General features: G+C 41.5%; 1 protein-coding gene across 2 annotated transcripts in view; it reads left to right on the top strand.

The window, feature by feature from the left end:
• The first annotated feature begins 6,267 nt into the window (after window positions 1-6,267).
• LOC127455100 (lysine-specific demethylase 6B-like) overlaps window positions 6,268-14,566 on the top strand; it is a 124,400-nt gene continuing 116,101 nt past the window's right edge. For both annotated transcript variants that reach the window (XM_051722702.1, XM_051722717.1), the window contains exons 1-2: window positions 6,268-6,768; window positions 11,073-11,283. The gene's annotated coding sequence lies outside the window, so the exon portion shown is untranslated. The remainder of the gene's footprint in view (window positions 6,769-11,072; window positions 11,284-14,566) is intronic.

Below are 14,566 nucleotides of genomic sequence, written 5' to 3' on the forward strand. Positions count from 1 at the left end.
GAAAACAGAATAATATCTCGCTTTTAATTTGATCCCCTTTCAGTTTCTGCTGCAATTTTTATTTATTTTTTGTGCAGCAGATTGTGACTAGGCAGACGAGGAATGAGGATCTAAATGCAGCTTTTAATAAAACAAAGATGAATAAGGTAACTCAGAATAAAAGGAAACAACACAGGGAACCAGGCACAGAACATGATAACACATGTGAAGACTGATAAAGAAACCAGGGGAAACAATGGCTTAAATACACAAGGGCAAACAAGGGAATGAAGAATACCTGGGGAAAACAATCAGGGGAAAACCAATCATGAAAGGAAACTACAAAGGACTACAAAACTAACAGGAAACAGGAACGGGGAACTAAACAAGAATTTCAAAATAAAAGTCTAAGCACAGAAACAGGGAATACGTGACAGAGCCCCCCTTTAAGGAGTGGATTCCAGATGCTCCACAAAAAAAAAATTGTCCATAGGGTGTGGGGGAAAGGGGAAACAGGCAGTTCAAGGGGGCACAATGGGCAAGGGGAGCAGAGGAACAAGGCAAAGTCAGGGAGGCTTGAGACCAAGGCAGAGCCGGAGGGATGGAGAGCCAGGGTGACACTTAAAGCTCGGAGGACCAAGCTGGAGTCAGAGGTTCAGAGGGATGATGTGGAGCTGGGGGCTCGGAAGACTGAGGCAGAGCCAATGGGAGTAAGGACCAAGGTGGAGCCAGAGACCAAAGAGGCCAGAGCAGATCAGGCAGATGGCCAGGTGACCAGAGCAGATCAGGTGGACGGCCAGGTGACCAAGGAGACCAGAGCAGATCAGGCGGACGGCCAGGAGACCAATGAGACCAGAGTAGATCAGACAGATGGCCAAGAGACCAAGGAGACCAGAGCAGATCAGGCGGACGGCCAGGAGACCAAGGAGACCAGAGCAGATCAGGCAGACAGCCAGGAGACCAAGGAGACCAAAGCAGATCAGGTGGATGGCCAAAAGACCAAGGAGATGACTTCAGGGTGGGGACTGGGTCAGGAATCCTGGTAGGCTGCCACAGGGCCGAGACAGGGTCAGGAGGTCTGGGAGGCGGCCACAGGACAGGGACTGGGTCAGGCGGCGGAGCCATTGGAGGGGGGGGCAGAGCCACTGTAAGAGGAGTCTCTGGTAAGGCGGACGGAACCGCTGGAGGAGGAGTCTCTGAAGGAGCGGGCGGAACCGCTGGAGGAAGAGTCTCTGGAGAAGCGGGCGAGGCCACTGGAGGAGTCGTCTGTGGAGGAGCGGGAGGGGCCACTGGAGGAGTCGTCTCTGGAGGAGCGGGCGGGGCCGCTGGAGGAGTCGTCTCTGGAGGAGTGGGAGGGACCACTGGAGGAGTCATCTCTGGAGGAGCGGGCGGGTCCGCTGGAGGAGGAGTCTCTGGAGGAGCGGGCTGAGCTGCTGGAGTAGGAGACTCTGGAGGAGCGGGTGGAGCCACTGGAGGAGGAGTCCTAGGGGGAGTGGGTGGAGCTGCTGGAGGAGGAGTCCCAGGGGGAGTGGGTGGAGCTGCTGGAGGAGGAGACTCGGGGAATGTGCGGAGCCTTATTAAGACTCTGTGGGCGGAGCCGGGAGAGGCTCGAGGGGCGGAGCCGTGGAAGGCGGAGCTGTGGGAGGCTTGAGTGGCGAAGCTGTGGAAGGCAGAGCCGTGGGAGGCTCAAGGCTAAGAGTCCAGGATGACTGGGAAACGACCTCCGTGGTCGTGAGCACTGGCAGTGAATGGGGAACGACCTCCGTGGTTGTGAGCACTGGCAGTAACTGGGGAACGACCTCCGTGGTCGTGAGCACTGGCAGCGACTGGGGAGAAATTGTCCTTTTCCTTCTCCTCCTTTTCCAGACAGCTGGAGCGTAGTCATGGGAACAGATGAGGCCACAGGCGTGGGCACTGGCTCGCTGGCTGTGGCAGGCATGGGCGCTGGCTCCTTCAGTGCACTATTCAGACCGGTCTGGAAGAAAACCACCAGAGAGTGGTCTGCATAGTGCACTAAATTTGCTAGCTCTAAAAACTCAAGGACGTAATCCTCAACTGGATGGTCCCCTTGCTTCAGAAGCAGAATTCTGACAGCCGCTAGATCCATTTTTGGTCAGTCTTTCTGTGACGAGGCAGATAAGGAATGATGATCTAAACGCAGCTTTTAATAAAACAAAGATGAACAAGGTAACTCAGAATAAAAGGAAACAAAACACAGGGAACCAGGCACAGAACATGACAACACATGTGATGACTGACAAAGAAACCAGAGGAAACAAGGGAATGAGGAACACCTGGGAAAAACAATCAGGGGAAAACCAATCAAGAAAGGAAACTACAAAGGACTGCAAAGCTAACAGGAAACAGGAACGGGGAACTACACAAGAATTTCAAAATAAAAGTCTAAACATAGAAACGTGAATACGTGAAACGCGCCTCTTGAGCGCGGCTGCACACACAGGAGATTTCCCGATAGCGAAGTAGAGATCAGACTCATTTTACAATGCTGATAATAGGCATCATTTGTGTATTTTCCAAGTGCTAGAAATTAAACTTATCACGCACAGCCCTGGCTAATTACCAAGTTCACATATCTTTTGGAGGCCCCGGACAATGCGGAGGCCCTAGGTAATTGCCTAGTCTGTATATAGCTAGTACCGGCCCTTCATACAGTGCAAGTGAATGTTGACCAAATGCTCAAGCAAAAGGAAATTAAAGGTGCTGAAAGCTATTTTAGTCATTCAGGAATTTTCACAAATTGGATTAGCCACACCCCCTCTTTCCAAAACCACGCACACCAAAGACACCAAATGAGCTTTATTAAAACCGACACCGAGCAGAAGCAGTTGGCAAAAACAAGAGTAGCAAAATAGTGCCTTCAACTGACAACTGTTACGAACAACATGGCATAAAAGCCTCAATAATTTGCTGCAGCTACAATACTATGAGAATGCACAAAATGATTGACAGGCAGAAAGCGTCAGAGACTGCGGCCCATGGACACATTTTAGGTGAGTACGGCATGACAACATTTGGATGATGCAAGCAAAAAGTTGCTACGGTGATGTCTTTGTGGTGAGACTGCACTGACTTTTCACGATCAATTCGATTTCCATGGATAAAATTAAATGCTACCCTACATTTTTTTCTTCATTGAATATCCTGTTTTACTCAGAAATATGTCACATTATGGAAGTAAAATGTTTTGCGAATGCCATTTCATTTTGAATTTAATTTCTCCTACATTTTCTCTTTTCTGAAAAAGTCTCAATTCTTAAGATAGCTATGTGTTTTTATGACACAGTTCAGAAGATTTATGACGGCTGTCTTTTTCTATGACAAGACATGAAAGTGATTATTTTGTTGGTTCAAACCTATTGATTTTCTTCTGTCTACTTAGCTCTTCATGTACTTTTCTTGGAGTTAGAAGGGAAAAGAAACAAAGATATTCTCAGGACACTCATAAGATTGAGGGAAACAAGTGAGAGCAGAGCAACTTGAACAGAAGAATAGTTTAGACAGAAGAGGAGAGAGAGAGGGTGGGTGGCCTCACTCAGTGTAAGGCTGCATTCAGGCTGTCATCCTCATCTGAAAGAGCCAGACTTGCTCAGACTGTAAGGAGCTCTTTATTCAGCCACAGGTCTGTGTCTCTCTGTACCTCTAACTTGTTGTTGGGGTGCTCATAGCAACATGTTGAATTCACATTCAAACTGGTCTCAAGGCGTCATTGTAATCTCTCAGAGTACTTCAGAGTTTTTGTAATAATAATAATAAAAAAAGTTAGAAAGGAGGGAGAGAAAGACATTTTTTTGAGTTCCAAAATGGAGGATGAAGTCCCCAGGGTTTATTCATCAGCAGAATGTTCCCACCTCAGACCCATTCACACTGTGAGAGGGCTGTTCACAAGAAACAACTGGCATTTCCTCACATGAATCTGACACTTGTTGCAGCCAAGCCACTCTACAGAAGCTACAGAATGACCGATTTATCCAGATTTTCTCTCTGTACCTTCCCTCCTCCTCACAGACACCAGATGAGGACTTAATAATGGTCTGAAATCGCCAGCTGAAGACAAGTGGACAATTTGATTTGGGCTTTGAGTGATCTCCTTCCCTCAGGGACACCAGTCCCAAGTCTCGCTACATTTGAACCAACATAATTGAGTTCTCCTCTGTATAGTATTGCATCAAACATCTGTGCATTCAATTATCACAGTAAAAAAACGACCACTGACATTACACAATGAACACACAAACACACACAGGTTTGTTACACTATATTAATCAGGACATCTCATAGACTTTAATTGATTTCATACCAGGCTACTGATATTTTATACTAGCTCTCACACAAACCTGTGCACATTATTAGATTTAAAGCTAAACATGATTTGGCTGATTTATGAGCCATTTTTACAAGTGAGGTCCAGGCTCAGAAGTCAGTTGTTTAAAATTTTCACTATATCAGTGAGATCATTTTTGACAAATCAAAGACTAGTATGGTCCAGGTTGGTAAGTACAGTAGAAACTGTAGAAATACACAAGTGCCTCCACTCTACAATCAACCATAAGTATCACCATACTATATACATTATCATGTTCATTATGTTGTAATTCTACAGGCATAGTTCAGGGTTTTAACAAAGAGTTTTTCAGTTACATCCACCAAATTTGGCACAGACCTTCAGACTGTTCTGACTCATGTTGCTATGACTTTTCTAATGATCAGTCTTTCTGTTTTTCTCTGACAGACAGAAGTCTGATAGAGTTACACTGATCTGTCTTTCAACACTCTATCATCTAGATTGAACACCATAGTAATGCCTTGCAACCAACCAGAACACCCTAGTAACCAACCAGAAGACCCTAGCAACCAGCTAGAACAACACTGTAAACTCACATATTGTCATTACTGGAAAAATCAAGTTGTCTGAGAGTGCGTTCCATTCCGAAGGGCTCATCCCTATGCCCTAATCCCTTCAGAGGATTTACCCTCCAGAGTGAGAGCTTTGGAGGGTTGAAGGGTGTAGGGCTAAAAAATATCAGTAATTCGGAACGAACTTCAGTGTCATCTATCCAAACCAAAGGAGCCGCTGCCGTCGCACATAGGCTGATGCTAATCTACAATTCTTCCCCCTTCCAAGTGCCCTTTGGAGGCGGATTTATCCCGTTTAGAACGGAGGGTTCATTAAACATTAGTTGAGATGTCAAGATTTTGGCTTATAATGCAAATATCTATGTTCCTTTAACTGAATTTTCCAAGTGTTAACTCAAACTATTGAGTACAAAACTGAGGCTTTGGAGAATACCCATAATGCTTGTGACTGATTAATTGAATTATGTTTCAATGGACAAAGAGAACATATTTGGGCATTTAAATAGTTATGAATGCATAGAAGTTTTTAGCTCTCTTTTAGTATTATTTATTTTGTTTTGTTGCAAATAGTTGTTTTTGTGTGATGTTACCATTAGAGTGCTTTGGTCAAGTTGAACCCTGTTAACACTATATTCTCTTGCATGTGCAATATAATGTACAGGTGTCTATGCATTTCTGTGGAGAAATAAATTTAAATTTGAGTCCATTCAATTAAAAATATTAAGTAGAAACAACAACGTTTAAATAGCAAATCTGAGTTAAGTCTACTTGCATCTGGTTACCTTAACTTAAATAGTTAAGTTAATTCTATATGATCACCAAGTAAAGTTAATTACTCAAGTTTTGGAGACACCATTACTCAAATCAATTGAGTAAAGTCAACTTATTAGGGTTATCAGTGTAGCAACACCTAGCAACTAGCCAGAACCCTACAGCAACCAGATAGTAATACACCATCTGTCTATCTGACTGACTCTGTATCTATCTGTCTGTCTGTCTGTCTGATGGTAAGGCCTGTATGACCTTGAATAAAAAAAAATTAAAAACAATTTTAAACAAGGCTTTGTCAAACCAACATCAAAGTTTGTCCTAATCTAGTTATAGAATGTAGGAGTTCACTGGAAAAGGCACTCAATACCAGTCAGTTCATCCCCATCAACACAAACATCCTCACAGTATTCCCAAATCCTGAGAATGGACACCACTCTGGTTGGTGCGGTTCCAGATGGATTGAGTGATGGTGGAATTTGGAAGTCTCGAGCTCTCGGCAGAAACGGAGGCGGGGCGGTGCGGGTCTAAGAGACACTTCCACAGAAAATAAACCTGCATGAGGGGGAGACGTGAGAGGGAGGAGGTAAAAGAAGAAGGAGAAGAAGGGAAGCTGCTCGAAAGAGTACAAGGGGAAACAAACGGAAGAGAGAGGGGAGTGCCTGCGTTTGCAGCGGATTAAAAACTGCGCAATTTCCACACGCTCATCTCCTCCACTCTAAAATGAAACTCATAAGGGGCTCGCGCCGTGGCACCATTTTTGCCAACATCCTCGCTTTGCCGAAACTGCATAATATAATATTGTGGCGGCAGAGAGAAGTCGTGAGATTTGTGCACGCTTTCTCTCTCTCTCTCTCTCTCGGAGGGGAGGACTCTGAAATAATTGTGTGCGCTGATGTTTGTCACATCATCTCCTCTTACAGTGGTCAGTCCGCATCCACGCCGACATTTTTCAAAATGTGCAGGAGCGCGTTAACAATGTGCAGATTAATGGCATCATGAAGGTGCTGGCGGATCGCGTTCTGCGGTGTTCATTCAACGTGCACGAGAGGAAAGAAACTGCGTAGCTGCTTTTGAGGTTGTATTTTACAATGAGGACATGCGACAAGAAGCCACCTCCCAGTTGTATCATCCGTGCATTAACAGGTAAAGACGGATACTTTCTATACTTTATTCATCATTGTTCATCTAACCGTTGTAGATTGATCAAGCCTCTCAAGACATGACGTGTTCTAATAGGTGATTGTATTGCCTTGAATCAGTAGGTGTGAAGCGCGTGCAGCGTGGATTAAAATCGGATGCGAGATTAATTCCCGCCTTTAATTTCTTAGCAGTGAGAGAGTCTGAACATGCAGGTTTAAGCAATTCAGAGTCATAATGTGATAGTTGCAAGCAGAAACAAAAGTAAAGAAAAAGTGAAGGTTTCGTTATGAGTGGTGGATAAAGTTGCCCACCCTTTACCAGTAATACACATTGGTGGTGAGATCATAGTTAATATGAACTGCTTTACGGGAAAACTGTGGGACTGGGAGTTTAACATTGTGCAATCTTCTGGTATAGATGTCCTATCTGGAATAGTACAGTCAGTGCATGCATTTGATTTGCATTTATTATTATTATTATTATTATTAAAAACATGCCAGTGACCATCCTCTAATGTAAAGGTCGCATTCGAGATTAAAGTCTGTAAATCGTGTTGTGTGTGAGAGAGGGTTTTTAATAGTTAATTGCATGTTAGATAATCGGCGGTCGTTGAATGGGATTTGGGCCTGACAGCGCTACTCAAGGAACAGTGTCGCATTTTCTATTGGAAATGTCATGTGGCGAAGTTGTGGCGGGATCAGAGATTTTCCAGGAAGAACATTTGAATTTTTTCTGTGCCATGTTTTTTCTCTTCCTCTGCTGACTGTACGTTGCCGCCCCCTTTTTGCAGCTTGTGTTTCGTTTTTATGACCACAGGGGCGCGCTGCAGGACTATTAAAATATTCTGCATGCTTTTGGGAGGGTCATGGCTGTGGTTAGACCCGGCCATGCAGCAAGCTGTGATGAGTTCTTGTCTAATAATGTAGGCCCACACTTGAATTTTTCAACATTGCTTATACGCCCTCCCCTCACCCTGTTCCTCCCTGAATCAGTAACCTCACTCCACCTAGCAAACATCTCAAACCTCAGTCCCTGTTTCCACCTAGGACTGGATAAAAATAATGATTTTCCATGCATGCATCATGTTTGAACGATCTCGATATCGATTCTTAAATCCCAAGATCGATACTCTCTATAATGAGAGTAAATCACTTGCGTATGAGACTAAAATGACTGTGATTAGCCACTGGCTTGTCAATTTTCAGATTTCACTCACCAGTGATTGAGCAATATAGCGACGAATGAAGTTTAGCACCGAGATTCTTTCATTGCGAGTTGAGAGTAAAAGTTTGGTTTGTTCTGTGTGTCCAAAGACGAGATCCATGCAATCCATATGTCATTAAACAATGTCGCTTTTAATACCCTTTCTGTTCATTACAGTAAGTTTTTGATAAAAAATAAATAAATAAATAAATAAAATAAAATAAGGAATATTTTCAGGTCTCAACAATAAGGATGGCCTGAGGCCAGTGTGAGTCCGTTTCCGGCCGGTCGATGGAACACTTACTCGCCCAATCGTGCCAGTGCCACTTTGTTGGTAAATGTTACATTCGTTGGTTTTTAAATGTGTCTTTATGCCTTGCAAACTTAAACATTTGGATTTCTGTGATTCTGTGTATTGAATATTGCTATTGCAAATTTGGCTGATTTAAACTAGAGACTATTTAGCAGAGACTGGCCACTTCTATTAAAATTAATGGGAGAAATTGAAACACACAAAGGTCAGCGGATGTAGAAAGGAAGTCCGGCCTTACAAGTAGAAGAGCCAATCACATTTTAGATACAGACATCTCCTGTCAATCAACTCGAGAACACGCATGTGCATTAGCTATAAAAGCCGGGAATTTTTTTGGCGTAACAAAACACAATTTAGGATTCCAGTGTTGTCAGATTTTACTGCTGATTTGAATTATGTTCTTTGATCATAATCTTGACCAACTGTTGTTGAGATTTCAGTGTTCCCTCTTTCAAGTAGATATGAGCTGCACTTTCATGACTGGAAATAGCTTCCAGAGAGCATTCCAAAGATGACCGCCAGTGGACTGACTTGCTTAAAAGTCTTTGTTTATATTTTTCACTATGGTAACATTATCTAGCTGGCTAACACAGATATGATTTTGTCGAAATTTTGTTACTTTTTAATTAGTATTATTTGTAATAGTTTTGGAGGCAGCAGTAAAAATGGGTTGAAAATTAAAAGTTAGTCAGTAATGTTTTGCATCGTATACCATCGTTTTCCTGCAATACTAGTTTATATATGTATATACATACACCGATCAGCCACAACATTAAAACCACCTACCTAATATTGTGTAGGTCCCCCTCGTGCCGCCAAACAGCGCCAACCAGCATCTCAGAATATCATTCTGAGGTGATATTCTTCTCATCACAATTGTACAGAGCTGTTATCTGAGTTACCATAGATTTTGTCAGCTCGAACCAGTCTGGCCATTCTCTGTTGACCTCTCTTATCAATAAGGCGTTTCCATCCACAGAACTGCCACTCACTTCATGTTTCTTTGCTTTTTTTGCACCATTCGGAGTAAATTATAGAGACTGTTGTGCGTGAAAATCCCATGAGATCAGCAGTTACAGAAATACTCAAACCAACCCATCTGGCACCAACAATCATTCCACACTCCAATCACTGAGATCAAATGTTTTCCCCATTCTGATGGTTGATGATGATTTTATGCACTGCACTGCTGCCACACGATTGGCTGAGTAGATAATCGCATGGATGATTATTGGTGCCAGACTGGCTGGTTTGAGTATTTCTGTAACTGGCCCCATCACAAAAAAAAAAAAAAAAAAAAAATCATAAATGATATTTTTAGCAATTTTTTTTTTTTTTGTAAGAAAATGTACCAGGAACAATATTTGTATTTTTTCATTATGTTATTATATTATTCCATTAAATATTATTCCTGGCACATTTACTTCCAAAAAAAAAAATGTCTAAAAATATCATTTATGATTTGTTTATTTTTTTGTGGTGGGGCCAGTGAAATGTTAGTTGGGCAAGTAAAAATATGAGCTATGGCAGAAAAAAATCCTTAATGTTGTGCCCTGTCATTTACTCACGTTGAAGGAATAGTTCACCCAAAAATGAAAATTCTCCCATCATTTACTCACCCTCATGCCATCCAGATGCATATGACTTTCTTTCTTCAGCAAAACACAAATGAAGATTTGTAGATGAATATCTCAGCTCTGTAGGTCCGTACAATGCAAGTGAATGGGTGCCAAAAAATTTGGAAGCTCCAGAAATCACATAGGTCAGCAAAAACGTAATCCATATTACGCCAGTGGTGAAATCAATGTCCTCAGAATGATTTGATAGGTGTGGGTAAGAAACAGATAACTATTTTAGTCAGTTTTTACTATAAATACTCCTCCTTGCTTAGTCAATCTCCACTTTAACTTTCACATTCTTCTTGTGTTTTTGGTGATTCACATTCTCCATGCATGTGCCTCCTACTGGGCAGTGTGAAGAATTCCTTGCAAAAATTTACTTAAATATTGAACTGTTTCTCACCCACACCTATCATGTCACTTCTGAATATGTGGATTTAACCACTGGAGTCTTATGGAGTACTTTTATGCTGCCTTTACGTTCTTTTTGGAGCATCAAAATTTAATATTTTCTTAATATTACTTAATATTTTCGAATTGTAACTACAAGGGTTACCTAGAAGGTTAGAAGGTCCCTTCATAATTAACGGCAATAGCTGATAGTAAATTTCTTTCATATGTAAGCAAAACTGACATTGTAACCGAAATATACCCATATGAATCGATATTGAATCGAGAGCTTGTCAATTGGAATTGGATCTAAACGAACAATCTTTATACCCAGCCCTACTAGCAACCATCCCAAACCCCATTAATGGTTTCAGCTGTCTTTCCGAACCCAATAAGTCTTTAAAGTACCGTAAGAGGTTTTGTGCGATTAAAGAGGAATAATACCACTAGATGGCAGCACATGCTCAGAAAATTGAGGCCTTTGGTATTTTGTTAACAGCCAAGAATGTTCAGTTTCTTTTCATACACAATGTAAATGATTTCAGACTGCCTTAGGCATGTTTCTTAGGATAAGAAAAATATGCCAATATCGTTGAATGTGTGAGCAATTTGCAATTACACAGAACATTGCTCTTGTCTTTATGGGCTAGTGGACCATAATTTTTATTCACACTTTTTGGCTGGTTTGTGACTTCTGTGAGATCCTCAAGTACAAAGTAAAGAAATTATTTTCATATATCTTTATAATTTCTGTCTTCTTTTTTTCTTTTTCTTTTTTACAGGTGTTGTTTCACCATGGCTGAGATTTGGTTGGCCAACATGAGTGTTACTCAGGAAGACTCAAGGAATCACATGTCCAGTGGTACGCCCGCACTTCCTTCACTCAGCCAATGGGAGAGCACGGTCAAAACACACGTTTATAAGTGGGCCAGTGGAGTGGATGGATTCTACCTGCACAGTCAGTGGGACAGAAGTGGAGGGGGGAAGACAGAGGTAAGTTGGCATGAACTTGAGGATTAAATTGTCTCCTCTGACACACAAAGTAGGTCACTGTGTTAATCGCTGTGCTGTGTAACAGGAAAGTGTTATGCTTACAGTAAACATTCATATTGTTGGTGCCATATTTAGATACTGAGCATACAAAAATTTATTTTTACATAGTTTATCATATTTATTATATTGAGTATTTCTATATTGAGATCAAAGGAATATTTTCAGCTTATTTCAGGTTAAAAGTAGGGCTGGGTATCGCCAACCACCTCACGATATTATAAGTATCACGATATCATAACTGGATCATGATTGAAACTGCGCCAAACGCGTGAGAGAGACCCAGCGTGTTTGTCTGAGTGAATCGTGCGTTTGGTTTCGATCTCTCTCACACCTCAAAATGTCTCTGACCGCACTGATAAATGGCGTTCTCTGAGTTTGCATTTATTTAAATGACCTTGTTCTTCATTATTGAACTGTTGGATAAGTTATGAATACACATACTGACACAGGGATCTTCGTTAAAAGTAACCAGAAGTTCCTCCACCTAGAAAAGTAGTCCCACCTCAAAAGTCAAATGAGACAACTTTACACCTAAACATTTTTTCTGAGGAACTCATGTTACGGCTCAACAAACATACAAGCTTCACACCATCTGGGACGGTTGCCTGACAGACTTCAAATATAATTGCATTACTGTAAAAAAGTTTTCATTCGTTTTCACTGAGGGACGAGTCAACATTTATTTTCCGTGGTTTGACAGCATACTGTCTATAAGTTTCAGTTGCATTTAACCAGGAATATTCTTTTGAATGTCCTTTTAAGGGTTTCATTGTAAAAACATTTATACAGCTACTACAGAAAATACTGGAAAAGTAGTATTGAAATTACACTCACATATTTTTTATATATATACTGTATATAGATAGTTAGAACACTTCCTAGTAAAACATGAGGGTCATACTGTCTGTGTGTTGATTGGTGTTTTCCTCTGTGTTTGTGTTGAGGCTCAGTGTTGAATTTGTTTTGAAGTGGTGAGAGGCAGTAATAGTGATGATGATGGATTCATGGCTCTGGCTTTTGTGTTTCGTTTCCGCTGCTGTTCTGCCATCGGAGGAGAACTGATACTGTTTTGTTGCTCCTTGGCTGCTTTTCATTGGCTGGTGTACTAAGAGGTCTGTATGTGCAGTCTGGGATTTGTATTACAGTGATTGATTTATTTAATGATGTAAACCATGCAAGAAGCTCTCATGAATTCCTGTCCTTTACTGTCTGCCCCCCATGCCCCCTCTCACGCTTTCTCTTTGAGAAGTTTGACATACAAAGAGGGCTGGTATAGTGTGTGGGCAAAAGTATGTGCTTGCATGACAGTGATGGTGAACATGGAAGAAAGAGTCCATGTTAAGGTGCAATGTTTTAACTTTCTGATGCATGGTGTCAACTACAGTGAACAGATCAAGGCATTTTTAATCATTCAGGGCATGATGTTACATACAACCACAAGGGGTGATGGGCTTTGACACTCCATCATTTTTTACAACTGTTTTCTTTATATGACACTCTTACATCCAAATATACATTCTTCCCTTCAATATAGTATGCCAAAAACAGAATGCCAATAGAGAAGGATGTCAAAATCCTCAGTATTCATAAAACAGTAAGCGAGAAATACTCGGATGACCTACTATTTCCGGTGAGATTCTGAAGTGCTTATCAACTGGACACTTCTCGATCCCATATTGCCTCTGAAGCTGAGGAAACGTCAAGTTCCAAACGATGGATTTAAAAGAGCAATGGTGAACCACGAGTCAGATGGCTCTTTACAAATGTAAGTGATATACTGTATGTACCAAGAATGTTATTCCTTGAGCGTAAATGGTGTTTAACTAAACCAGAGAAGATTATTTTCGGGGTTGTTGTTATTATGTCATGTATTCAGATCACAGATCAGTACGTACCCAGATTAAGTACAGCTGAAGTCAGAAGTTTACATACACTTAGGTTGAAGTCATTAAAACTAATTTTTTAACCACTCCACAGATTTTATATGAGTAAACTATAGTTTTGGCAAGTCGTTTAGGACATCTACTTTGTGCATGACGTGAGTAATTTTTCCAACAATTGTTTACAGACAGATTGTTTCACTTGATTATATCGCAATTCCAGTGGGTCTGAAATTTATATACACTAAGTTAACTGTGCCTTTAAGCAGCTTGGAAAATTCCAAAAAATGATGTCAAGCCTTTAGACAATTCGCCAATTCGCTTCTGATAGGAGGTGTACTGAATTGGAGGTGTACCTGTGGATGTATTTTAAGGCCTACCTTCAAACTCAGTACCTCTTTGTTTGACATCATGGGAAAATTAAAAGAAATCAGCCAAGACCTCAGAAAAAATTGTGGACCTCCACAAGTCTGGTTCAACCCTTGGGAGCAATTTCCAAACGCCTGAAGGTACCACATTCATCTGCACAAACAATAGTACACAAGTATAAACACCATGGGACCACGCAGCCATCATATCGCTCAGGAAGAAGACACATTCTGTCTCCTAGAGATGAATGTAGTTTGGTGCAAAAAGTGCAAATCAATCCAAGAGCAACAGCAAAGGACCTTGAAACGGGTAGATAAGTATCTATATCCACAATAAAACAAGTCCTATTTCGACATAACCTGAAATGCTGCTCAGCAAGGAAGAAGCCACTGCTCCAAAACAACCATAAAAAAGCCAGACTACAGTTTGCAAGTGCACATGGGATAAAGATCTTACTTTTTTGGAGAAATGTCCTCTGGTCTGATGAAACAAAAATTTAACTCTTTGGCCATAATGACCATCGTTATATTTGGAGGGAAAAGGAGTGAGGCTTGCAAGCCAAAGAACACCATCCCAACCGTGAAGCATGGGGGTGGCAGCATCATGTTGTGGGAGTGCTTTGCTGCTGAATGGACTGGTGTGCTTCACAAAATAGATGGCATCATGAGGAAGGAAAATTATGTGGATATATTGAAGCAACATCTCAAGACATCAGCCAGGAAGTTAAAGCTCAGTCGCAAATGGGTCTTCCAAATGGACAATGACCCCAAGCATACCTCCAAAGTTGTGGCAAAATGGCTTAAGGACAACAAAGTCAAGATATTGGAGTGGCCATCACAAAGCCCTGACCTCAATCCAATAAAACATTTATAGGCAGAACTGAAAAAGCTTGTGCGAGCAAGGAGGCCTACAAACCTGGCTCAGTTACACCAGTTCTGTCTGGAGGAATGGGCAAAATTCCAGCAACTTATTGT

The sequence above is a fragment of the Myxocyprinus asiaticus genome, chromosome 2 (assembly GCF_019703515.2).
Source record: "Myxocyprinus asiaticus isolate MX2 ecotype Aquarium Trade chromosome 2, UBuf_Myxa_2, whole genome shotgun sequence".
In the NCBI taxonomy this organism is placed as follows: Eukaryota; Metazoa; Chordata; class Actinopteri; order Cypriniformes; family Catostomidae; genus Myxocyprinus; species Myxocyprinus asiaticus.